The sequence below is a fragment of the Triturus cristatus genome, chromosome 7, assembly GCF_964204655.1.
Source record: "Triturus cristatus chromosome 7, aTriCri1.1, whole genome shotgun sequence".
Lineage (NCBI taxonomy): Eukaryota > Metazoa > Chordata > Amphibia > Caudata > Salamandridae > Triturus > Triturus cristatus.
In genome coordinates this window covers 345,046,807-345,072,768 of record NC_140590.1, presented here as the reverse complement: position 1 = coordinate 345,072,768, position 25,962 = coordinate 345,046,807, and the positions used below count along the sequence as shown (strand labels likewise).

Genomic DNA, 25,962 nt, shown 5'->3' with positions numbered 1-25,962 from the left:
AGGAGGTCATTCCGACGTCGCCATATTCATCTAGCGTGTAACATGCTGCCCCAGGATCATCAGAAGAAGCGCGCGCCAAATGGTACAGATACGTACGTCATCCTTTGTAAAATAAGAGAAATCCATACAAAGAACCTTCTCCCCTCCTCTCCACAAAAACCACCACCACTACAAACCGGCTCTGAGGAGAATGGCCATATGATGTCTGAGGAGCAGGTATAATGCCCACAGGTAGGTCACACCGCAAAAATGACCAAAGTCAATTAAAAGAATGAGCAGGTAATGACATTAAAAAGTGGTATTTGGCAGGTAGCCAACGTGGAGAGGAGAGAAACTGCAGATAGCAAATAAAATCCACAGTAAGCCAGCGAAGAGAGGAGACCAGTATCTTCAATAATGCTTAAAAGCAGGCACATCACGTTGAATAGCAACAGGAAACCAGGAACGAAAAACGAAAAACGAAAACGGGGCTGCATCAGTAGACGCGCCCATGAGGAATCAGCAACATGAGGAGATAACAGGCGTCAGACGCGGTAACAAAATGGCGGCTACATCTGAGGAGGCAGCGCGACCGTCAAAATACCTTAAAACGGGCGCTCGTATCAGAAGGCAAAAGGGACCATACTGAAGCCGGGATGTTCCGACAGCGAAATCCGTGCTGTCTACCTCTGAGGATTCATGCGGCTGGCATTGTTTCAAGTTGACGAGGCGCCGGGATCACGGAGCTCACGAACAGACCGCCATCCTCTGCGGGCGCTAAGCCACGCCCCCCACAAATTACTTTTCTAATATATATGGAACAGCGTATAAGTTTTCTTAATAATGAATACATTTTACTTGACATTATTTGTCCCTATGGTCATTACATTAAACGTCCCAAGCACTGTTATGCTGGATCTGACAATTTAGAAATGTAAAGTTGCCTAGGATTTTTAGTACATTTTAAGATATTGATTAGGTAACAGACTTGGTTTTGCCCTATCTAACCAAGCATCATTGCAGGGTGCTGCCTTGTATACCCTGCCTGTCTTGTACAAGCAGGCCTCCTTTGTGGCTTGCAAGAGAGCAAGGTAACTGAGAAGTCCAAGTCCTTTTGCTGACAGCATTTGGTGTACGTCGTCTTCCCGACATTTAAAGAGCTAGAGAGCCAATGGTTCTTGATTGCAATTGGGAGGACTGTGTTTGTCTGGGATAGGGGCCATTACACAGTCCAACTTGTGCCTACCTCTAAACCAAATCATTGGAGATGACTTTGTTGAGTTTGCTTGCAAGATGCTTCTGATGTAACTACAGAGGTATGAACGTTTGATAGGAAGGGCGCCAGACTCTCCACTATCGCTCGAGTAGTTGCATCTGTTAAAAATGACTCCTTTTTTATGTCTTACCTACTGACCGCTTTACCCTTTGTCTCTTGTGCAGTAAAATATGTATACATAGTGAGCTTTGTGCCAGCCCCTCATTCTTGATTGGTTGACTTTCTTCTCCATCTCATTTCCTTGCTAGCTATTTAATGACGTTCCTCTCTATTGTTTATTTGCCTTACCTCTGGAGCTTCTCTTCTTTACTGTGTTTTGAATGGAATCATTGTGTTCTTTCACTGCTTTTATCACAGTCGACTGGAGTGCATTTGTGTTCCTGCTCTTACCCCTGTTTGTGTTGCTCCCCCACCCAGTTCCCCTGTTCCCTCTCCCTGTTCTCCTTGTTGCTACCCGATAGCTATTCAATTCTGTCTTTTTTTCCCTTCTAATTTTAACCCACCAGCAGCTCCTGCATTGCTTCACCGCCCCTGGTCAGCTGCGCACTGTGTTCTTATTTACAACCCCCAGAGTGGCAGTTACAACTGAATTTCGCAAAAAACGTTTTGTATTGTTTATTGGACCAGGATCAAACCATGTCCAACTGGTCAGCTCATGGCAGGACATGGTTAAACTAAAGAGTTGGACTGCTTGCGGACCTTCCATCCTATTTTTTGTCTGCGCTTAAGAGAAGACCCCATCAACCTCATTTGATTGGTCAGTGAGTTGTCTGGAAACGGTTACACAAATGAGTGACAACTTCACTCAGTCTTGGCTGGTAAGCATGGAGCTATGGTGTACCTGAAAAGAAAATGTGGTTTGTCTGGATTGGGTCTCCCCGGACATTTGGGACTCAGTTTGAATCCAAATGGACAGTTGGCATTCAGACCAGCTGCCACAAGAATGGATAAAAGCTGACCACTGTTTCATATAGAGTGTTCTCCTTTTACTGGAGGAGCGGAGTCCTATATAGAACAAGCATTGCAGCACCGACGCTTGACTTTTAATGTTAAAAGTAAAGTGCGGGTGCCGCGATTATACCAAAAGTAAAGAAATAGATGGTTTTTTCTATTTCTTTTGGTATAATCGTGGCACCTGTGCTTTACTTTTAATGTTAAAAGTAAAGCGCGTGTGCCATGATTATAGCAAAAGTAAAGAAATAGATATTTTTTTCTATTTCTTTACTTTTGGTAAAATCGCAGCACCCGCGCTTTACTTCTAACATCAAAAGTAAAGCGCGGGTGCCGCGATTATACCAAAAGTAAAGAAAACAAGCGGCACTTAAAGATCGCTATTGTCAACAACTAGTGGTGCACGTGCATCACAGAGGAGGGGGGAGGGAGCGCGGCAGCGATAGCAAGGCGAACGCGCGCTGCTGCGCCTGCTGGCCTCCGTCGGGAATGGCTGTTTCAAAGGCGGGATATTGTCCCGCCTATGCCCAATCGCGTGCCGTTTAAAAACAAAAAAACACGCGCAATCCAATGCCAGATGGGGAAAGCAAAATCACACGCACGAGCGCGTGGGTAGCTTTCTAAACCCCGTACAAGAGGACTCGCGCTGCGCGAGCAATGCTATGCACTGTAACGCTAGGCGCGAGACTTAAAAACAGAGTGGCTGCTTCAAAGCTGCTCTGTATTTCTCTTAAATGTGCTGTCCCCAGGACAGCATGAGTTTGCGGCAGCCCTGAGGGCAACACTTTCAACATAATAGGGAGCACTTTCCCTATTCGCGCACAGCACACCTGTTTGAAGGTGCGCTGTGTCACAAACAGGGAAAGTGCACTCTATATGTAATAGGGCCACAGGTATGTGATTATGTTGGGACGTGATATGCATGCTGAGCAGTGTGTGTATGATGGGTTATCAAAGTGGTTGTTTGGCGTATAATAGTGGCTGTGCTGTTGTTTTGATAGCATTTTGCCAACTATATAGCTTTGGTGCCATGTAGTGCACATAAGGATGTAGTCTAAAGTGTGCTGATTGAGGATGACCATTTCCAGACCTGTCAAATCACCGGCAATTTACAGGTTGTCAATTGCATTCTGATTTAAACACCCACAAAATCTGTCAGCCACATAAATACTGACCCGCAGTCGCAGGACCTGGAGGTGCAAAGTGTCTTTAGAGTAAAAACAGATTAAGGGCCTGATTACGAGTGGGTAATTTCTGACCCATGTGCAAATCCCTGTTTGCGCAGGAGTTTAAATTATGACTTTGTTTGTATGTAACGCATTGGATAGTTATCAAATGCTTTAAATACCTCAGCCTTCGTTAGATTTTGGCAGGTCAAACCAGCCAAAATTAAACAGGGGAAAAGTGTACTGTACATATCATGTGGAATTTGGTGATTTAAACACCAAAATCCACCCTATTGCCCAAAACGTGTAATAGGCTCTATTTCTATTTTTTGCAACCAATATATAACGTACTCTGGAGTATTGTTATTATGAGGTACAGTAAATAAAACCTTGTCAACGACCCACTCGTCATCTGGGCGTAAGTGTGTGTATTCATTTGCAAGTAATATTGACCGCTCGCCACTAGGTGATGCCAAACACTGACCTTGTTTGTGTAGAGCATGTTTGGGGTCATTTGCCTATGCCCTTTCCCATGTTTAGGCTGTGCAGCATTAGAGTATCCGTAGAGGGAGCAGGGACACAGGCCAAATCAGCACTCTTGTCTGGATCACGCCTGAAAGAGTCTTGTTCTTCTGGCACCAGCGAGGAACCCTCTCTGTACCTACTGCTTATCCCTTACATGCAGAGACAGAGTAAATTGTAGCCATGCTGATGACCCTCGTTAACGCCTGACTTCATCTGGATTTTTGAGTATTGAGATTAGAAGGTATACCAGGTTTCCAGGTGTGTCTGGAATGATGTGCATGATGATATTGTTAAGGGGCGAGCGCTGCCAGGAATACGAGGAAAGACAGATTATGGATCTCAAGCATATGTTCAGTGTTTTTGTGGTAAGAACTATTTATAGTGTACATATTGTCAACATGTGTTTTGGGTCTTGGGTTATGAGAATGTGTGCCTCCTTAATCTAGCTATTCCCTAGCCGGGTCGGTATGTGTACAAGTGCATTGTTAAGCTGGTCTTCCTGAAGAATATAGCTCATTCTGTAGAAAACAGGCACAGTATTCAAAAGAGGGTGCTACTTGGCAATTTTAAAATCATATCTACCTGGCTGGAGGAGATCAGCATGGCCAGAGCATAATTCAGAAATAACATTGCGTAGTTCAGAGTATATATGATTGTTTATAAGGTTATATAAGTCACTTTGAGGTGGCTTGCAATATACTTATAATGTTTGTGAGGGGGAACATTATTCCTTATAATACATGGTCACACATTACAGTTCCCACAAACTACTTAAATCCTTGGTATGCTGCTCTTTAATATGAAAGTGATAGGATGTTTGTGAACATGAAGAATAAAGTTAGAATCTCAAATGCAAAAGTAAACACGCCAAAGAGAAATTAGATATGTTCTTCAAAAAGATATTAGAAGCAGTTTAATACAAGTCAGAAGTAAAAAATGCTACAGTTCGGAATGTGTAAAAACACCCAGAGAGATTCCATCTTTCTTGTAATTACCTAAAGAAGGAAAAAATAAACATGTTACCATAAATGCAGTGTAGTGGTGACTCTGTGCTGGATATATGTGTGCCTGGGAATGGTGCAATACAGGAATAGAGCAGTGCTGTACAGTGCATGGATGGTGTGTGTATGTACTAGGTGTATGTATACCTGCGAGGAGTACAGTACATAAAGGATGTTGCGCTGTGCAGTGCATGCATGGTGACTACATGTACTTGGAATATGTATACCTGCAAGGACTACAATACATCAGGGATGTACTGCTGTCCAGTGTGCGCATGGTGAGTGCCTGTACTGGGTATATGTGTGTCTGTAGGTGGCACAATACAACAAGGCTACAGTGCTGTGCAGTACACACAAAAGGAATGTGGAGGTAACAGTGCTGGACAGTGTATGTGCTGTGTACATGCACTGAGTGCAAGTGTGCCTGTAATGGTACACTGCATGGAGGAACCTGGGTTCTAATTTGAAGGCCTATGCCTGCATGGTGAAGACATGAGGAGGTAAAGGAATCCCCCAGACTGATTTGTGTATTGCTGCATTCCAGTGAGCTGGGTGGGACCCACTGGGGAAGGGAGAGTGACGCTCCCTCTTTGATTCTGTGAGAGATCACAAGGTACGGGCCTGGACGCATCTCAGGAAGGGGATGTGGCTAATAAGTGAATCATAAAGAGTGGAGCTGGGGGCCCAATATTAACCTTCTGATGCACATATCACTCTGGCTGACATCTGAGTGTGAACTCTAGTCACGCCTATGGCCTGCATTGTGGTATTATCAGCTTTGGAAGCATCCCTGCTGTGACAGATGGGTTTCCAAGAGAAAAGGGAGTGGAGGAGTATGTTCTTCAAACAAAGCAGAAACCCACCATAAAACTTCAAAATCCAGACTCTACATCACTTTTGGAGTCTAAATAAACTATAAGACGGGGCGTTTGAGACCCTACTCCTTGTCATCTGCCAAGCAGCCTGATGGGCTGTGTGAGGAGAGGAAGCTCTGCAAAACTTCTGCCTATGACCAGGACTGGTGGCCAAGGCTTGCTAGTCTCCCTGCTGGGTGAGGGGACATCACCCAGGGAAACCAAAACCACCTGTTTTGGAGCCTGGACCATCAGCGTCTGCCTGTTTGCGAAGACCGGTGTGCACTGTGAGGAAGAGGAGAGCATTGGAGAGAGCAAAGTCCAGTGGGGAACCCTGTTGAGTGGACTCCTGGTGTGAGGTTTGAGGAAATGACTGCTGCACATACAGGACTCAGTCAATGATCCCCGTATGCCAGGAGAAGGCCGCCGTGATGATAGCCTTGGAAAAGATTGCCGTGTGATAAAGGCAGAAGCCTGCGAGGTACTGTTGTGGCGACCACATATGCTAGAAGAGGCCACCTTGGAAAAGATTGCCTTTCTGAGAAAGGCTGAGGCCTGCCAGACAGTTGTGGCCGACTCCCATGTGCCAGGAGGGGCCACCATAGTAAAGACTGCTGTGCGGTAAAGCTAACGCCTTGATTGACAGCTGTGTGGCACCCCCATATGCCAGGAGAGGCTGCCAGGAGCACTTGCCCTGTGTTGATCGTGCATGAGTCCGTAAACTGTGAGCAGTGGTGACCTGTAGGTCACACGGAACAATAAGGACTGTGACTGACCCGACTCCGTAGAACGGTTGAGGACATTGTAGGGGCATCACCACTCCAGCTCTGAATCGGGGGCAGGAGCATCTGAATCCTCCAGGACATCAGGAGTAAAAGACCTCAGTCTCCACGGTTGGGCCCAGTAGCCCGTGGGTGCCCTGGTGGCCTCTGAAAGAGGTTCTCAGAAGTCCAAAAAGTTTAATAGGAGTTGTGATTTATAATAGAACATTTGTATATATTTACATTTATGTGTGGAGACTTTCAGGTGGTGGATTAATGATGTTATGGAGCTGATGGTTTGGGTGTAGTAAAAATAGAGGAAAAAAATGAAATTAGAGTAAAAGAAAAGATTTTGGCTAGCGTGGGTTCAAGTAGTTCCATTGATGGATTGACCCCAATATTTCTGTCAATCTAGTTGAAGTTGATGTTTCTTTTCTTCTTGGCTGGGTGGGATGAGATAAGATGTTCTAGTTTCGATCACTAAATGTATGATGTCTAGTCCATAAGATTCATAAAGATCTAATTAACCCATTGGATACTACACACCGCAGCCTTGTTGACGCAGCCAGGATTAAGGTACTTTTGTGCAGTGGGCCTCACTGGGTCCCTGTATCTGGCCCACGCTCCATAGCGGTCGGTCTGGACTCTTGACTTTTCCCGGTCCAGCATGACCAGATAACCCACATAAGCGCTTATTACTTCTAAGCTCTATTTTGCAGTTTATGCTTTAAAAATTAATACCTCAAGTTCCACTTATTGGATTTTTGTTGTTTTAGTATTGTTTTGCTCATTAAATTAAGCTCTACCTTCCTAGCCAGGTGTGGCAATCTTTTGTGTGGTGTGGACACTGTTTTACTGTTTTAAGTGTTGCACAAATACTTTACACATTGCCTCTTAAGCCTGACTCCTCTGTGACAAGCTACCAGAAGGCGAGCACAGGATAATTTAGTGTGTCTGACTAGGATTGCAGAATCTGCTTGGACAGGGGGAATACCTCTTCCAACCAGAATCCCAATTTCTAACAATTGCGTTTAAAATCTAAAAAGGAATCAAACACTAGTTTGTGTCACTAATGTTAGTCTGCACACAAAATAATGAAAATCATTTTAAAAAAATGGAATGTTGCATATGCAAGTAACCTTGCTCTGTACCCCCTATGTTTGCATACAACTGGGGTCACAGCTTCAAGGACCACACTGTACAAGCTTATGAAACAAAATTATGGACATTCATTTCATAGCTACATTGCTAGGTCTGCCACCCATATTTAGACATGACAAATGTGGCAACTGTATGGCATGCCATTACACATTTACCACCAAGGCCTTCATTCATATAACATATAACAGGACCTGAAGTTCTTTTCACATCCTGTAATTCAACATAAATGGAATACAGCATATGGTGCCCATGTGGTCTGATTTACATGGACCAAACCACATAAACAATAAAAGCAAGCATAAGCCTACATAGGGGCAGTGTCTGCTGCAAAGTTTCTTCCACTAGTGCGGGACACACCAAAGATGATTTCTGCTGGCAGGTGATTGAGGTGGCACAAAAAGCACAGAAAGGAGGTGACCTACAAGGAATCTTACAGAGAATGGAATGCAAGTGGATATACCTGTGCAACTCAGCAGGCACAGGCTTCAGTGCCATGGAGGAATAATATTACATTGTCAAAGAGTGAATGACTTGGGGTATTTTATACAAAATAGGGACTGTCTTACGCCATTGATACTAAACTGCAGACTGTTTGTTTCTGATTGTATGGTTATCTAAGTATGTTTCATGTTTTTCCATATTTTGTGTCCTCTTTTCACATGCAAATGTTGAAATACGTGTCCATGTTTTTCTTGTTTGATCATGTTTCAACCTCTGTAACTTCTAAGTATTTGGTAGTTTCTCTACGTCCACTAATTGTTCCCTGCCTCCTAAATACAAATCGTCACACATTGAACCCTCATTATGTTTCTAAATGAATTTTAAAGGGGCTGGGTCTGGTATCAGGTGGCAAGGATTGACCTAGAAGCTCGCATCGGAGATCGGGTGGGTTATAGAAAAAGTAGAGGGGCATTGGCAACGACTGGAGGGAGAGAGAGGCGGCAGCTCAGAAGGGACACCCGGTGACGAGGATGAGAGGCTTGGCAGGTCCTGGGGAGCCTGGGTTCACACTGGAACACCATGCTGGGATGGTGGTGAGGGGGGTGGGTGGCTGATGAGTGCCAGGAGGGGTTCAAGGCCACGATAGCTCATACGGTTCAAAGGCCTGGTAGTGTGGGGGGACCCGTCTAGTTGGTGCAGCTGGGCGGCTGACGGAGCACTGTGTTCAGCAGATAAGACTGGCAAACAGTTGGTGTCCCCAATGGGGCACACAACAGCTCCCAGAATTTGGTCTGAAGACAAAGGGGTTCTCTGGGAGCCCTCCCTACCCTGCAGGCTTGTTCACTTAACACGTATGTGGAATAATCTACTCGTCACTTCCTTTGTCATAATCCAACCCATCCTCACCCATGTTCACATCATACATGGCCCGACCTGACACTTCACCACCCTTTACAACAGGCACAGCCCTGTCCACCAGTGTGTGCAGGGTAGGGAGGCCTCCCAGAGACCCCCTTTGTCTTCAGGTGCTCCGTCATCCACCCAGCTGCACCACATAAAATAATGTGGATGTCACAAGAAATAGTTGCCATGGGGGAAAACATGGCTGCCGGCTAGACGCGGGTTGCGGGAGAGCCCAGAGTACGCGGTGTAAATACATAAATACGAGCTTGATGGTACAGCCTGAAACAGCTCTCATAATCAGGTAAAAAGAAAGCTGCACATTGAGGGAAATTTCTTTACCTGAACGGCCTGGGGGCAACGGCAAGGCGTCTTGCGAGCAGACCGTGTCGGGTTGCAGCAATCACGGCAACAGAACAGCCGTGGGTGAGGGCGGCGCTGGAGCTGCGCAGAGGGCAGCACACGGCCCTGAGGATCCCCTTACGGGGGAGAAGAGGCAGCGGTAGCGGCAGCGGAGACACTGTCAGGAACAAAGAGCAGAGTGAATCTGGCAGCACGGAGGATTCAAGCCAGATAACTCAACATTCACTCCAGATTCAGTCCCAAGACGGGTGTGCAGCTACGGAGCATACAAGATCAAAGTCCAGTAAGGGCAGGAGGAGAACAGAGGTTGGGAGTGCGTGTGTGGCGGGGAATAGAGGGATCTCTAGATACACTTTAAGGAGTGCAGGGAGAGGCAGAGGGCTGGTAAATCCTGACTCAGGAGGGATTGCATTTAAGGAGGAGGATGAAGTGGGAGTGGTAAAAGAAATTGAAAGGGCAAGACCTCTAGCAAGGGAGAAACCAGTTCCAAGGCATAAAAAAGTATTGAAAATAAAACATATCCCTGAGCAGAAGATTAAGGTCACCCCTTCACTTAGGACCTTTATTAAGGTTCTTCCAAAAACATTAATTTTGAGCGAAAGTAGTATGGTGGAGAACAAAGGGGACCAGGAGGTGGTGAGCAAGGAGCATGGGATGCAAGAAAAACCCTCTGATGCAAGGAGCATGGAAGACTGGACTAAGGATATGAGCCCGAATCGGTATCAGGTTCTTGCCTCAGATACCCTAGCTGCCTCGGGGGGGGATGTCCCAATTCAGAGGAGGTGGATTCGTAACCAGAAACATCAAAAGGCTCTAGCTCTAGTACTGACGTGAAACAGACTGGAACTGGGGGATACCAGAAAGAGAGGAAAGAAGGCAAGGATGTTGCGTACAGTCCTAAAAATGCAAATAAGAACGACCACTCAATCGGAGCTCTCCTAGCAGCCCTTACCACTGAAATAAAAAGCAGATTCGAAGTCTCAGAGCCAAATCAGAGGGAGATAAGGTTGGCTTGTGAAACCCTGGAAAGGAAGATTGATGACTTGAGCAACAGAACAGCAACCCTAGAAGGGGAAATAAGGGAGCTCAGAGAGGCAGTGCAGACTAACAGCGCTGAGATAGAGGGGCTAAAATTGAAAGAGAGAGAACAACAAGACGGGGTGGAAAGGCTGAAAAACTTCCAGAGACTGAACAATTTGAAGATCTTAAGGGTCCCCGAAGGCAAGGAGGGGGATGGCATTAAATATTACATAGTCCAACTGATTAAAAGATAGCTACATTTGGAGGAATCAGAGCAGGAGATTGCTAAAGACATTCAGAGGATTCATAGAGACCCCGGTAGACTGAAGACAAATAGGACTATGCCTAGGAGAATATTAGTGAATTTCCTCACATAATGAAATGAAATGAAAACAAAATTTATAAAGTGCAAGACGTTCACCCGAGGGTGTCAAGGCGGTAGCTCAACAGACAAGATAGACCGAACCATTAAACCACATCAGAGATTAAAAATCCACGTCTTCAACGCCTTCCTAAAGGCCAACAACAACTGTGTTTCTTCTTTTAATCTCAGAGGAAGCGAGTTCCAAAGTCTGGTCGTACCGATCAGAAAGCTCATTCCACCCCAGGAACACTTTTTGTACCTGGGGACTACCAGGTTGTGGGCGTGAGCTGAGTGAAGATGGCGGGCTGGGATGTATAGCTGAAAATTCTGTCTGAAAAAAGTAGGTCCTATACCATGAGTAGCTTTGAAAGCTTTACAGAGAACCTTGAACTCAATCCGTGTCTCCACTGGTAGCCAGTGTAACTCTTTGAGTACCGGAAAGAAAGATTTATGTTTTGGGATGTTCACCAAAAGTCTCCAACCTGGCGAAGACAGGTATGGATCTGTGCCGTTGGGTCAGCCGGTGAGCCAGTCATTGAAACCACAATCTGGGTATCATCTGCGCAAGAAATAGCAGAGAACCCAGAGATCTAATTAGCCTCGCCAGTGGAGCAACATAGATATTAAAAAGGGTAGGGCTCAACAACGAGCCCTGTGGTACTCCACATAGCAGGGTGAAATGCGGTGACTTGAATTCTGATAGAGCGACGAACTGCTCCCGGCCAGATAGGAATGATTTAAGTAAAGCAAGCACTTTCCCATTAATCCTAAATCCACCCCAGGATTTCCAGTTGTTTATGGTGGTCCACAGTATCAAAAGCGGCAGAGAGGTCAAGCAGCACAAGTGCTGCATTGCCTCCTGCATCGACAGTCTGTCTGATCAATTCAGATGCCGATATTAGTGCCAGTTCGGTACTGTGGTGCTTTCTAAAACCAAACTGAGTGGCGTCCAGGAAAGCGTGCCTCTCAATATAGTCAGATATGACACTGTTCATGGCTCTTTCTACCATTTTTTCCGGAAAAGGGAGTCTGGAGAAAGGATGGTAATTACTAGGATCTGCCCCATCTAAATTTGCTTTCTAAAAAAAGGGGGAGGATAGATTCCAATTTCCAGTTAGTGGGGAAAATACAGGTGGAGAACATTTGATTAAAAATCGAGGACAAATGAGAGGAAAAAGTTTCTGGTAAAAGGTGAAAGATTCTAGGGGGACATGGATCCAGAGGGGACCCGCAACAAAAAATTGGCAAAAACTATGCGAAGCTGGTATTTTATGCTATATTACTGGCATGCGGAGACATCTGTAAGCAATGGGTGGCCCATACCCCTCCTCGATACGAGGATTGGCTACTTTCTGTAAAGAGTATAGCCAGATTGGATATGTCAGACAGGGGGAATAGAAGGTATGAGTTTTGGTTACCTTTACTACGATGGTTTGAGCAATAAATTAGCAGGTCGGATCAGTGGTCCAATGATTAAGCCTCCTCCACCTCGAGTGGCACTTTTCAAAGGAGCAGGGCTGCTCGCAGAAAATGTGCTTTGAAGAAGGGGTTGTCACAACCCGAGGGTGGTTCCGTGTGAACCCTCCTTCCTTCATTTCCCATCAAAGGTCAGGACAACCCAGTCAAGGCGCAAGTGGAATGGTGTTTATGAGGCAAATGAGGACATAAAAATAAAAATAAAAATAAAAAAATAGTTGCCATACATGGACCTGGCAAACCCCTGGGGTCTCCTGCATCTGATAAAATGAAAATCAGATTATGTAAGCAAGCGTACATAGATGTTTCTGGCTTCAGTATAGGGACATTCAGACTAAGGAAGGGTCCAAAGAAGAATGGTAGGAGCTGGCCCGGAGGCCCTGGGTAACCATTAATATGGAGAAACGGATGTCCGTGTTTGTGATTTATGCTAGAATTTATTGTGCATAAATATGCTGACAGCCATTGCGTTACTTAAGTACATGGATGTAGGAAAGTAGGATCTGCTTTTATGGTTAGCCCACTTTTTGCCTGGTGCTAAGCTGTTATTGACTAGTCTGACCGGGATCCTGCTAATCAGAACCCCAGACTATCTGCTTTCTTCCTTAACTTGTTATGTTTGGTACTTAGGTACATCCCGGATTGGATACTGAGGTACCCTTATCAGTCCCTAGTATGTGGTACTAAGGTACTCAGGGCATAGGTACCCCAGAGGTTCCCCATGGGCTGAAGCATACATTGTACCATCCATGGGAGACCATTCAAAATGGAATTACAGGCCTGCCATTGCAGCCTGTGTAAGCTGGTGCTAACTTACTAAAGATATAGGTTTCCTATATCTAGGGTCACTGCATTTAAAATCTATAAGTCACCCCTATTGCAGGCCTTTGCAATCCTGAGGCAGGGTTCTTGGTTCTAAGTGTGAGGGTGCCCCTGCATCAGCAGGACACCCCTACAGCCTACGGAGTCCATTCTCCCGGGTTGTAAGTGAAGCAGCTATATACTATATAGAGTGGCATCCCGTAATTATGTGATGGCCATATCGAAATTGGCTACAACGAATCCTATCATGTTTGGTATCAAACATTTTGGAATCATACCTCCCACACTGTAAATGGTGTGGGAGGTATGATTCCAAGCACTGGAAGAGCCCTCCGTGTTCCCGGTGCCAGCCTTCTAGACCCGGACAGCACAAAATGGTTGTTGCCGACCAGAGACACGGTTCTGCCCTCCTGCTGCTGAGCCAAGCTCGAGCAGGGGATGGCAGAACAATAGGCATGCTGTCATAGGGAGCTGTGACCACCTCCCAGACCGGATTTATTGTATTAGGGCCAGGTGGGTGCGCTTGACAGTGCAACTCAGTCTGCATGAGGGTCACATTTGGTGTCCCCATGCACAGGCCAGTTCAAACGAGCCATGGAAGCTGTTGGCTCCCGCTTAAGCACGAAACTGGACAACCCCTACCCCCTGTCCAGATCCTCCCCCCCCCCAGGGAGAGTCCCCTGAATCGTCCCAATCCTTTCCTCAGGGCTTACCTGAGGGGGGGGTCCCTAGATTTGTCGTGGGACAAGATACTCCTGATGTCCAGGGGTCCAACCGACTATGGATTCTGAGCAACTGGGTCAAGTATCCCTTCAGCTCTTGACTCTCAGTGGTAGCGCGGGTCGGGCAGTCTAAGGCTTCTCGGGGGGAAGTAAACACAGGGGGGTGAACACAGTCTCACAACCCCAGCGCCGGAAACAACGACATCACTCCCTCACAAGACCTCTGCGACTCACTTGCCACGTTCTTCCACAACAAGATCGCAGACATACACAACAGCTTCGGCGAACAGACCACGCACCCTACCATAGAACCAACGCTCCCCACCACCACCCTCCGCGACTGGACCCCAGTCAACACCGATGACACCATCCGGACGATGAACACCATCCACTCCGGATCACCAACCGACCCATGCCCTCACCACGTCTTCAACAAGGCAGACTCCGTCATCGCACCCCAACTCCGGGACATCATCAACTGCTCCTTCAACACCGTCACCTTCCCGGAGAGCTGGAAGCACGCCGAACTCAGCGCCCTCCTGAAGAAACCATCGGCAGACCCCACCGACCTCAAGAACTACCGCCCCATCTCGCTGCTCCCGTTTCCTGCCAAAGTCATCGAGAAGATCGTCAACAAACAGCTGGCCACCTTCCTCGAGACGAACGGATCCCTCGACCACTCACAGTCCGGCTTCCGAGCCAATCACAGCACCGAGACCGCCCTCATCGCAGCCACTGACGACATCCGAACCCTGCTCGACAACGGGGAAACAGCGGCCCTCATCCTCCTGGACCTCTCCGCAGCGTTCGATACTGTCTGCCACCGCACCCTAGTTCAACGCCTCAGCAACGTCGGAATCCAAGAGAAGGCTCTGGAATGGATCATCTCGTTCCTCGCCGGAAGAACCCAGAGAGTCCGCCTCCCCCCGTTCAGATCTGAGGCCACCGAAGTCATCTGCGGCGTACCACAAGGTTCATCACTCAGCCCCACCCTCTTCAACGTGTACATGAGCCCCCTCGCAGCCATCGCACACCGACACAGCCTCAACATCATCTCCTACGCCGACGACACCCAGCTGATCCTCTCCCTCACCAACGACCCCGCCACCGCCAGAACTAACCTACACGAAGGGATGAAAGAAGTAGCCGAGTGGATGAAGAACAGCCGCCTGAAAATGAACTCAGACAAGACGGAAGTCCTCATCCTTGGGTCAACACCATCTGCCTGGGACAACTCCTGGTGGCCCCCTAGGCTGCGCACCCAAACCAACGGACCACGCACGCAACTTGGGCTTCATCCTGGACTCCTCCCTGTTGATGACCAGACAAGTCAACGCCGTCTCATCTTCATGCTTCAACATCCTACGCATGCTCCGAAAGATCTTCAGATGGATCCCCACCGAAACCAGGAAGACGGTCACCCAGGCACTTGTCACCAGCCGACTAGACTACGGAAACACCCTCTACACCGGAACCACAGCCAAACTGCAGAAAAGACTCCAACGCATCCAGAACGCCTCCGCACGACTCATCCTGGACATCCCCCGCCACAGCCACATCTCCAGACACCTGAGAGACCTGCATTGGCTCCCCGTCAGCAAAAGAATCACGTTCCGCCTCCTCACCCACGCACACAAAGCACTCCACGACCTGGGCCCCAGGTACCTCAACAACCGCATGACCTTCTACACTCCCACCCGCCAACTACGATCGACCAACCACGCCCTCGCCGCCGTCCCACGCATCCGAAAAACCACCATGGGAGGAAGATCCTTCTCCTACCTGGCAGCCAAGACCTGGAATTCCCTCCCCATCCACCTTCGCCTCACCCAAGACCACCTCTCCTTCAGGAGGCAACTGAAGACCTGGCTGTTCGAGCAGGAGCGGACCCCCCCCCAGCGCCTTGAGACCCTCCGGGTGAGTAGCGCGCTATACAAATTTCTTGATTGATTGATTGAAAATACTCTCAGCAGAAGCAATAAATGATTGTGCAGTCAGATATTTGTTTTTATTAAAAGGAGGAGCAGTTATATAATAACAAAGTAAATACGACATTCACAAACAATACACAAAGTCCCCTGAGGTCAGGACTCTAGTGTTTCATAGGCTGGTCCCTGAGTCCCACTCCCCTCTCGCTAGCAATAGTGGTTAATCCCCCATTCACTATAGGCGACATTTAGGTTAAGCCCCCACAAGTAGCCCAAGTCTCCAGTACTAAATCAGAAAGCGAGCACAGTAGAGAAAATCAGGAGGTGAATTGAAAGGAGGCGAAAGTGAGTTGTCTCAGTCCCCACAGTGGGGGCAAATAGCCCCTGCCTGCACAGTGGCACTCTGAACGGGGTTGTGGCAACCTTCTAGGTCCGACAATGCCTTAGAATCTTTAACCCACTTATACCATAATATATCTACACCTGCTATTACCTCTGCCCCTACTTGTATGCTAGTACCTGTTCCCTCTGCTCTCTCCATTATTCCTGTCCTTTTATTCATACTTGTCGTTTTTTGCTGCTTTCTCCATCCCTCAATCCGGTTTTTATTCTTGTTGAATTTACACAAATTGGAGATTCACCACCAGAGCAGTTTCTCAGACTTAGGTCGTCAGGCTGGTGTTCGCCATTTTGGTGTCTTTGTCATTAGAGAGAGCCATAATGCCAGCTTCAACAAACCTCGGGCTCCACACATCAACCTGTAGAAAGCAAACAGCAGGTAATACCCAACACATTTTTAGAAAATCGATAAAAATAAATAACATACATTTGTTAAAGCTCTTGCCACAGGTAAACTCGTTCTGGACAGAGGAGTTCACACGGCGGTGGTTGATCTGTAGGACACTAATCCACAAGTTTGGCTACTTGTGGCCTTTTTGCAAATACTTGTAGGCTCTTGGGGCTTTGAGCTTAAGATTCAAGTGTGAAGGTTCAGGGCCTGTGGGTGCTATGAGTATGCTGTTTGCTGCAAGTGGATATTTAAAAGGTTCTAAAAAGTGGTGGTAATATATGTATTATTTTCGATTTGTTACCAAAGATAGATCGTTCTGTTTATTGATAGGGGGCTGCATTGCTCTCTTATTATTGGTTGGAGACTATTTAGCGCTGGGTCCCCAGAGGTTTGTCACATTTTGTGTACTGTGGACCCCCCACTGAGTCGTTGCTACAATCATTGTCTAAGCCACTTCTATGATTTGCACCTCAAAAAAATACACAAAAATGGGGAACAGGCATACATAAACAAATACACATATTATGAATGCGTTTTTATGCACAAACAAAAAGGTACGTAACAAAGTAAATTATCATTTTAATAGGAAGGTTGGAGCTTTTCAAAATGTAGTTGCATTTCTAAAAGATGAAGCAATGTGCGAGACTGTAGCACATGGCGTTGTATTTTTTTTACTCCTAATGCCTGCTCTCTTTTCGTCAGAGCAGACCCCTGCCAATTCAATGTAAGCCACTGATTGCCCATACTGCTGTCTGTCTGTCTGTGCTACTCCGAGGTATCAAGACAAGGGCACCGACTTCATTTTTATCCTACAATTTCAAATTGCTTCATGTTTACAAAGTGATTTACATTTTCAAATTTGCTTTTTTATGTATATATACTTTATTAATCTGCTAATATGATTTAGTTTTGTAAAGAGTCATGGCCTCACCCCCCTCCCCCCTCCCCGAGTCAGCATCGCAGACCCACAGGATAAGAATGGCTGAATTAACCATTTGCTGCTGTGCAGCCCTGCGGTCAGCTGTCAGAGGAAGAGCCCTGCTGCTGCTAGTATGAATCTTTGTCCTGCTGTAATATTAATAATTACTTGTTTTCATATTTAGCATCAGCCACTCTTCTGCCTTTTCGAATAACTGTAAAATAACAGGTGTCATTCAAATGTGTGCAATACCCTATCTGGTCACTTGTTTGTTTTTGCTATTAGAGTGGTCCAGGCCAGGTAGTGACAGGACCCAAGCCTTGGTTTGATAGTGCTATTCAAATTAATGGCATCCAATTTAGCGACCTCAGAAGAATGAATGGCTGGCTCACGTTGAGTTGACCATGGGTTCGAGTCAAAATTAAGATTTGCAGATTACGGTGGTAAATGGAGTGCGTCAACTCACTGAGCCATTTTGCCAGTCTCTTGCCAACACCTACTTTAACATTTAAAAGTTAGTGCTGTGAAAAAAAAGATTCTTTTTTTTCCTGCAGTGTGTAAATGCGTCTCCAAATTTAAAATACAGTTCTTATGAGGCCCATCGCATGACGCCCCAGCAGGATATCGATCACGCGCGGGCCTTTTGTCAGGTCTTGTTAAGACCTCTTTTTGTTTGTAATGAAAAACGCAGACTCTCCCTGGCCAGATTCATTTAAACCACTAACCGGCCCCATGCCGGCTTTAATCGGATTTAGCTGTGGACGTTGCTGGGCGCGCCCATTTGGATGGTCTGAGGGGGTGGTGAACAAAGGCCCATGCTGAAGCCACTTAAACGGCTGATTTATGTTCACTGTTGGCGCTAAGAGAGTCAAACTCGATTAAGATGCCCTGGAGCCAGGCCAGAGGAATAACAAAGAATTTGTCTGAGTTTCCCGCGTTAGAAATCCCCTAGCACACAGCCGGAATCCAATTTTTGGAAAAAGTGAGCTGGCCAAGAGCGCTAATTGGTTGTGCAGCACGAGCCAGGCAAAGGTGTAAACTCAGAAAGGGAAGTGATTGCATGGAATACGCTCCGAGAGCAGCTTTATAGTCAGGCGTATTTGGTGTAAAGACTGTTTGTCTGTGCTCCGAACAAACAATTAGGCATTCTAGCGATTGCAGTCTTTTTTAAAAAAACTTTAATTAAACCCAACAGACCCAATACTAAAAGATTTGGAGGCTAAAGTCCAGAAATTCTTAGATGTAGTACGGAGGCAGTGTTCTCAACTTTCACCGGTTCGCTCGTGGGATTTGTAATGATCATTTTAGAATGGGGTCCACAAGCACTACAAATGCCAGAGTGCAAAGGTAAAACACCTGGGCTCATGAGCTGCTCATATCCAAACTGGAAATTTGAGGGCTCTGCAGAGTTTTTGAGCTATTGTGCATACAAATAAATTCCATTAAGTACTTTTTGGGGCATATTAGCAAGGGCTGGCGATATAATTTTCGCCGCTTTAGCGTCAGTTTTTGGGCGAAAAGCGGCGAGAATTATCTCGCAATATCATCAAGGACACGCTAGCGTGTGTTTCCTTGATGTAGAGCCCGTTTTTTCACAGTCTCGCCTCGCATCGCTAATGAGATGCAAAGAAGGCGGGGCTGTGAAAACAACACATGTTAAAATCGTGAAGGCAGTTTCGCGATATTAACAGGGAAGTGCAGCGATAAAAAAAATCGCTCTACCTCAGCCTTAACTCAAGAATTTAACGGAATTTACCGTCTGTTAAATTCCTGACTAAAGGCATACTTTTAATGGGAGATGGAGTATGTTGATAGGAACACAGGGTCCTATCAGCAATGTTATCGCTGTTTTCAATGGTACATCGCTGGAAAACCGGCGATGTTCCATTGAAAACGCCGCTATCGCTGAAATATTATCGCCAAAGCGCTATGCATTGTAAATATAGCGTTATCATGGCGATAATATTCAGCGATAATATTTCTTTTTTTTAAGTTTGAGTTTATTGAAGCAGCGATAATATTTCTATCGCTAAGTACGGCCAGCGATAATTATCGCTGGCCGTTGATAATATGCCCCCATGATGCTTCTGTAAAAAGAGATTGACTAAACAGAATTTACTCCACACAGATACCAGATTCCAGACAGATGTTATTGTTTTCCACCAGCACAAAAATGGAAAAAATAGATCGTGAAACGATGTGTAAAACACGAGTACAGATCTTAAGCCTCCAGGGTCCATGAGTGAGTAGATCACTCACTCAGTCCAGGTTTTTTCTTTGCTTTCAAGCACTTTAAGACCTGAATTTTGTGGTATAGCAAAAAAGAACTCAATTTACAGAAGGCAATGAAAAATCCTGCACTGGTTGAACATCGGATCGTTAAATTTGAGAGCTCTAGTTAAATCATTTTAAATTAAAAACAGAAATGTTAACTAAAAAACGTAGCCTGGAGAAGATACCACAGATTTCCCAGCCTTCCCATACCACACTCCCTATGACACCAAGGACGCCCCTGGCAAGAATGAATCCAGTTAAAGGTAATCAGATCACCCCTAGGTGCCTATGAAATAAGCAAAGCACGGGGGTATGGGGGATTGTTTATTCTGTCAGAATCTCTCCACTCCTCTTAAATAACCTTCATCACATCCCCATGTTTAGGAACTCTTTTTAGGTTTTAAAGAGGAGCTTTATTGAAAATTAAACAGGTGTCGATATACAATAAAAAATGATCCATCGGGGGCGTGGCCAAGATGGCGGGGTGAGCGGACGCTTCCTCCCGTAGCTCCTCCGGCCCGGCCAAGTTTGAGCCCTTTTCTTATGCTTTTCTCCCCCCGCTGAGGTTCGGCGTGGGAGTGGAGCGTGGCGGAGCACCAGGGGCGCACGTTGTTGCCGTTTTGGTTCGGATCGCCTCGGGGGAAGCCCCCCAAAAGTCCGATCGAGTTCACGGAGCGACGGAGGGCCTGAGGGGCGGAGCGCATTGGAGTGCTGTCCGGGCGCCTCGGCTGGGCCTGGTGCTGAAAGTTGCGATCTGGAGGGAATCTGGCTCGACGGAGGTTGAAGGAGCCTTGCAGGAGGGGACCCGACGGTGCGGAAGGACTAGGACGGGCGCCTTGGCACTCGGACTGGTGTCGGAGACACTTCGCACTGCGGGGGCCCCCTAACCCTTAGCCGAGGTACGACGGACTCTCTGGTAGAGTCGGACCACCTGGGCCCCTGTGTGTGACAGACTGAAGCCGGCGGTGGAACCTATTTGACTGTTGTGCGTTTTGGGAGCCCCGGTGGTGCCGCCGGGCCTGGTCGTTCTGCCCTGCTCCACCCTGCCGCCATCTTGTCCCCGAGGGAGCAGTGGTGGTGGCCTTCGCCGGAGCCCTTGCTGCTGGATGTATGTGACCCCCGCTGCTGTTGGGTTGACTTTCTGGGGGATGTGTTGATGAGACCCCCCCACTGTGGCTCCCGTTGCTGCCTCGAATGGGCTCCCGCGGCTGACGGTGACCGGGCTGGGCCGCCATTTTGTCACCTGTGACGCAGCGACTCTGCCTGTGGGGGGACACCCACGTCGAGCGCTTGCCAGCGGCTGGGCATCCCTGGGGCGGCTGGACCTGTGCCCGACCGCGGTGCTGGCGATGTCTGGAAAAGGCGGACCGCACCCTGCCGGACATGCTTGGCAGGGCCCAGCAACTGCGGGACAGAACACAGCCCTCGCCGGGGTCCGCCCGGGCCCCGGCGGATGTGACTGGGGGGGAGCCACCCGTCACAAGGACCTTTATGGAGGAACTGTTTAGCTCCCTCAGGGAGGACTTCCAGACACTGAAGCGGGAGGTGGCCAGTGAGGTCCGGGAAGTGCGCAGGGAAGTGGAGGGCCTTGGCGAGCGAGTTGACACGGTGGAGACGGAGGCCCACCACCGAGCGGAGGAGATAGTCCATCTTCAACAGGACGTTCTCCGCCTCCGGGAGCAGTGTGTGGAGCTCCAGGCCCATTCTGAGGACCTGGAGAACAGATCTCGGAGGAACAACATTCGAGTGCGTGGTGTGCCGACTGCGGACGAGGGGTCTGATCTGGGGGGCTACCTGCGGGCCCTGTTCCGAGAGATCCTGGGGGAAGCTGCGGACTTCCCCATCAGCATTGATAGGGCGCATAGGGTCGGCCGGCAGCGCCAGTCATCGGCACCTCCACCGGACATTCTGGCCTTCCTGCCCGACTTCCCACTGAAGGAGCGCATCATGGCTGAGGCCCGCAGGAAACAGCCCCTGACTTTCCGGGATCGGCCGGTGGCGCTTTACCAGGACCTCTCCGCCATCACGCTGCAGAAACGCAGGTCCTTTAGGATTGCTACTGACTTTTTGCGTGAACACGAGACCCCGTACTCTTGGGGTCATCCCTTCCGCCTGATTTTTCGGTGGAATGGGGTGCTACACCAGCTACGCTCCTTGCAAGACATTTGTGGTGTCCTGGGGCTCACGGCGGCGGAGGAGGAAGGAGCTACACCGTCGTGGAGGTCTTCGGAGAGACGGAACCGGCGGAGATCGACGAGGCGGCGCTCAGCGGCCAGCGCAGGGCGTCCTGACTCCCCTACCATCAGGGCGGACATGGCCGATGCTCTGAGGGCGGCGGCCGGGGATTCGACCGGCTCCTCCGGCGTGGCCTTGACGGCCTAACACTCACTCCGGGGGGAGATGCCTTTAGCTTCTTTACATGCTTGGTACGGGGCGGGGGGGTCGGGGGGGAGCGGATGGAGGTGAGTGGCTGGACGTCCACTTCGTTTCTTTCTACGGACTTGCCCGTCTTGGGGCTTGACTGGGACAATGGGGTGTTTGAGTTTGCGGGTGGCTAGTTGCCAGTGTTGTGTTTTGGGTGGGGGGGGGGGTTGTTTTGGGGTTGGGGAGGTCCCGTCCGATGTTGTCCATGCCCACCTTGTTCTGGCTTGTCCTGCGCGGCTGCCCCGCGCGCCCCACCCGCTGATCCCCTGCCCATTGCACGGCGCTCCCGATCCCCGAGAGGAATGTCGGGCCTAAAGGTAGTGACCCTTAACGTTCAGGGTCTGAATAACCCCGTGAAGCGCAGAGCGATCTTATCTTTGCTGGAGGGGACGCAGGCGGACATTTGCCTTTTGCAGGAGACCCACTTATTGCCCCGGGATTGCCATAGGCTGCGCTCTGCTAAGTTCCCCACCCAGTTCTTTTCCTCGGCAGCGAACAAGACGGCGGGGGTAGCCATTCTTTTAGCGAGCTCCTTTCGGGGGGAGGTTTTGTATAAGTGTGCTGAACAGAAGGGGAGGCTTCTTGCGTATCGCATGCGCCTAGGAGGCATTGCGTTTACGGTCGGCTCCGTTTATAGCCCTAACGACCACCAAGAGCGCTTCCTAGATTCCGTGTTGGTGGATGTCACTGCTTCTCCCGACCGCCACGTTATTTTGGGGGGAGACCTTAATATTGTCTTCGATTCTGTGATGGACAGATCGGCGCAGCGCTTCCCGCAGACGGGGGAACTGTCCCAGGCTGTAAAGGCCCGGATTGCGGACATGGACCTGCACGACCTCTGGCGCTCCATGCACCCCACGGATAGGGACTACTCTTACTTTTCGCACGCACACCGAACCTACTCACGGCTGGACTACCTTCTGGTGAGTGGACAGTTGCGTGCCGCTGCCACGGCGGCGGACATCGGGGTCCTGACCCTGTCTGACCATTCCCCAGTCACCGGCGTTTTCCAGTGGCCGGCGGCCTCCCCCTCTCGGGGGGTGTGGCGCCTCCGGGATAGCCTTTTACACAAAAAGTCGGTGGTGCAGCGCATTGGGGAGGTCATACAAGACTACCTCACTCACAATAGCAACACCGACACTTCGCAGGCGACACAGTGGGCGGCACTGAAGGCAGTCCTCCGGGGGGAATTTATCTCTATCTCCGCAGCCGAAAATAGGGAGCGGCAACGGAAGAGGGACGAGCTGACAGCTCAGGTCCGGGAGCTTGAGCAGGTCCACCGCCGTACGGGGGCGCCAAGGGTGTGGAGGCAGTTGAAGGCAGCGAGGAAGCTCCTGTCGGCACTGGATCTTGACAGGGCGGAGTATGCAGCCTTGCGCTTGAAACATGCCTACTACGCTGGGGGGGACAAATGTGGCAGGCTCCTAGCACACCGGCTCCGGGTCACGCAACAGCGTAGCGTTGTGAGAGAACTGGTGGACACGGACGGGGGGGTCGTCTCTGGGGACGCGGAGGTAGCGGAATCTTTCCGCGGCTTCTACGAGGCGCTGTATGCTGAAGAGCCCTCCTCGCCACGGGATGCCGAAGGCTATTTGGAGTCGGTGACCCTTCCGGTGCTGGATCCGGTTCAGGCGGACCACCTGGAGCGGGATATCCACGTTGAAGAAGTGATTTCCGCTATTGCGCGGCTGAAGCATGGTAAGGCCCCGGGCCCGGACGGGTACACGTCTCTGTTTTACAAGACTTTTTGCACGGCTGTGGCCCCTGTCCTTACTCGGCTATTTAACTCCTTTTCCGAACCGGGAGCCATCCCACCGGATCTCCTGAGGGCGACGGTCGCGGTAATCCCGAAACCTGGGAAGGACCGGGACCTCTGCGGTTCGTATCGACCCATCTCGCTTTTAAATGTCGACCTCAAGTTGTACACAGGGATTCTAGCGTCCAGGCTGGGTCCACACCTCCCCGGATTGGTGGAGGCGGACCAGGCTGGCTTCGTACCAGGCAGACAGACGGTTGACAACACCAAGAGGGTGACGCATGTTCTGGAGAAGGCCTCGCGGATCCCGGGGGAGCGGATGTTGCTGTCTGTTGATGCGGAGAAGGCCTTCGACAGAGTTCACTGGCCGTATCTCGAGCTGGTCCTCAAGAAATTGGGAATCGGTGATAAGTTCCGCACCATGGTATTCAACTGCTATAAGCATCCTTCAGCGTCGGTGCGGGTCAACGGGTGTAGCTCCGGTGGATTTGCTATCGAACGCGGCATGCGGCAGGGCTGACCCTCTCGCCGCTTTTGTTTGCCCTCTACATGGAGCCGTTTGCTCAGAGGATTCGCAATAATCCGGATGCTACTGGGGTCCGGATGGGCCAGTATGTCCACACCGTCAGTCTCTACGCGGACGATGTCCTGTTGACCTTGGACGACCCTAGGAGGTCGCTGCCTGCTTGCCTCCGGGAACTGGACGCCTTTGCATGTGTGGCCGGTTTCAAAATGAATATGAGCAAGTCGATGGCGTTAGACGTGTCCCTGGCTGCGGATACCAGGAGGGACCTTCAGCGGCTCTTCCCCATGCAGTGGTCCTCGTCCACGGTGCCATACCTGGGGATTCTGCTGGCGCCCACATTGCCGGAGATGGTTACGGCTAATTATGCCTCCCTTAGCAGGAAGATCAAGGAGGAGCTTGGTCGCTGGAGCAAGGGCCTGCTGTCCTGGCTGGGGCGAATCGCGGCGGTTAAGATGACGGTGTTGCCTCAGATACTGTATCTTTTTCGGGCCCTACCTCTCCAGCCCCCGGTGGGCTGGATACATCAAATGCAGGCTGACATCTCCCGCTTTGTCTGGCAGGGCCGCAAGCCCCGAATGAAGAGGGTCCTCTCCACGCTTGCTCCGGAGGCGGGGGGTCTCGGTATTCCGGACCTCCGTAAGTACTTTCAGGCGGCGCAGCTGCGATATCTGGTGGAATGGAGCAGGTGGGAGTCCGACAAACACTGGCTCTTTCAAGACCAGGCAGTGGCGGGCCGCACCTTACAAGAGGTTCCATTCTTGCGCCGCGCGCATCGCCCCCCTAACCTTTACGCTTCTTTTGTCACGCGGGTCCCCCTGCGGGTGTGGGATGCAGTCTGTGAGGCTCGGGGCCTCACCACCTTTCCTTCGCCGCTCACGCCCATAGTGGGCAACCCGGACTTCTCCCCAGGGATGGAGCCGGGGGTTTTCTCCCACTGGGTACAGGCAGGCTGCAGGGCACTTTTCCAGATCTATGGCCCGGAGGGAGTGGTCCCTTTTCAGCAACTCCGCCAGGAGTTCGGCCTGACGGAGCTGGACAGATTGCGCTACATGCAGGTTCGGCATTGGGCCCTCCAGCCCCAGGTGCGTGCCACCGCCGCCCGTCAAATTACACCGTACGAGAGGTGGCTGGCTACTCGGACCTCCGACGCCAAGCTAATTACCGATCTGTACAAGTACCTACAACCCCCGCCGTTTCATTATTACAACCCGGGGAGGGAGCGCTGGCACAGGGAATTGGGTAGGACACTCAGCCACAAGGAATGGGACAAAATTGCGTATCGGGCGCGGCACTCTGCATACCACACGGGCCTTACGGAGACCTTTACTAAGGTGTCCACATACTGGTACTACACCCCGGAGAGACTGTATGAAATGCATAAACACACTGACAAGGGGTGCTGGCGGGGCTGCGGGCAGGAAGGTACCCTCTCACACATTCTTTGGGATTGCCCAGTGCTGACCGCCTACTGGAAGGAAGTTTTGGACGAGGTGGATAAGCACTTTGGGATAGAGCTGCCGCGCCTCCCGGCGTATGTCCTGCTGGGCCTCCCCAATGACCTAA

The 25,962-nt window shown here is 49.5% G+C and overlaps 1 long non-coding RNA gene across 1 annotated transcript in view; it reads right to left on the bottom strand.

The window, feature by feature from the left end:
* LOC146809625 (uncharacterized) overlaps nucleotides 1-25,962 on the bottom strand; it is a 133,802-nt gene that overhangs the window by 10,269 nt on the left and 97,571 nt on the right. Inside the window, exon 5 of the long non-coding RNA XR_014965573.1 lies at nucleotides 16,230-16,468. This is a non-coding gene — a long non-coding RNA (uncharacterized LOC146809625). The remainder of the gene's footprint in view (nucleotides 1-16,229; nucleotides 16,469-25,962) is intronic.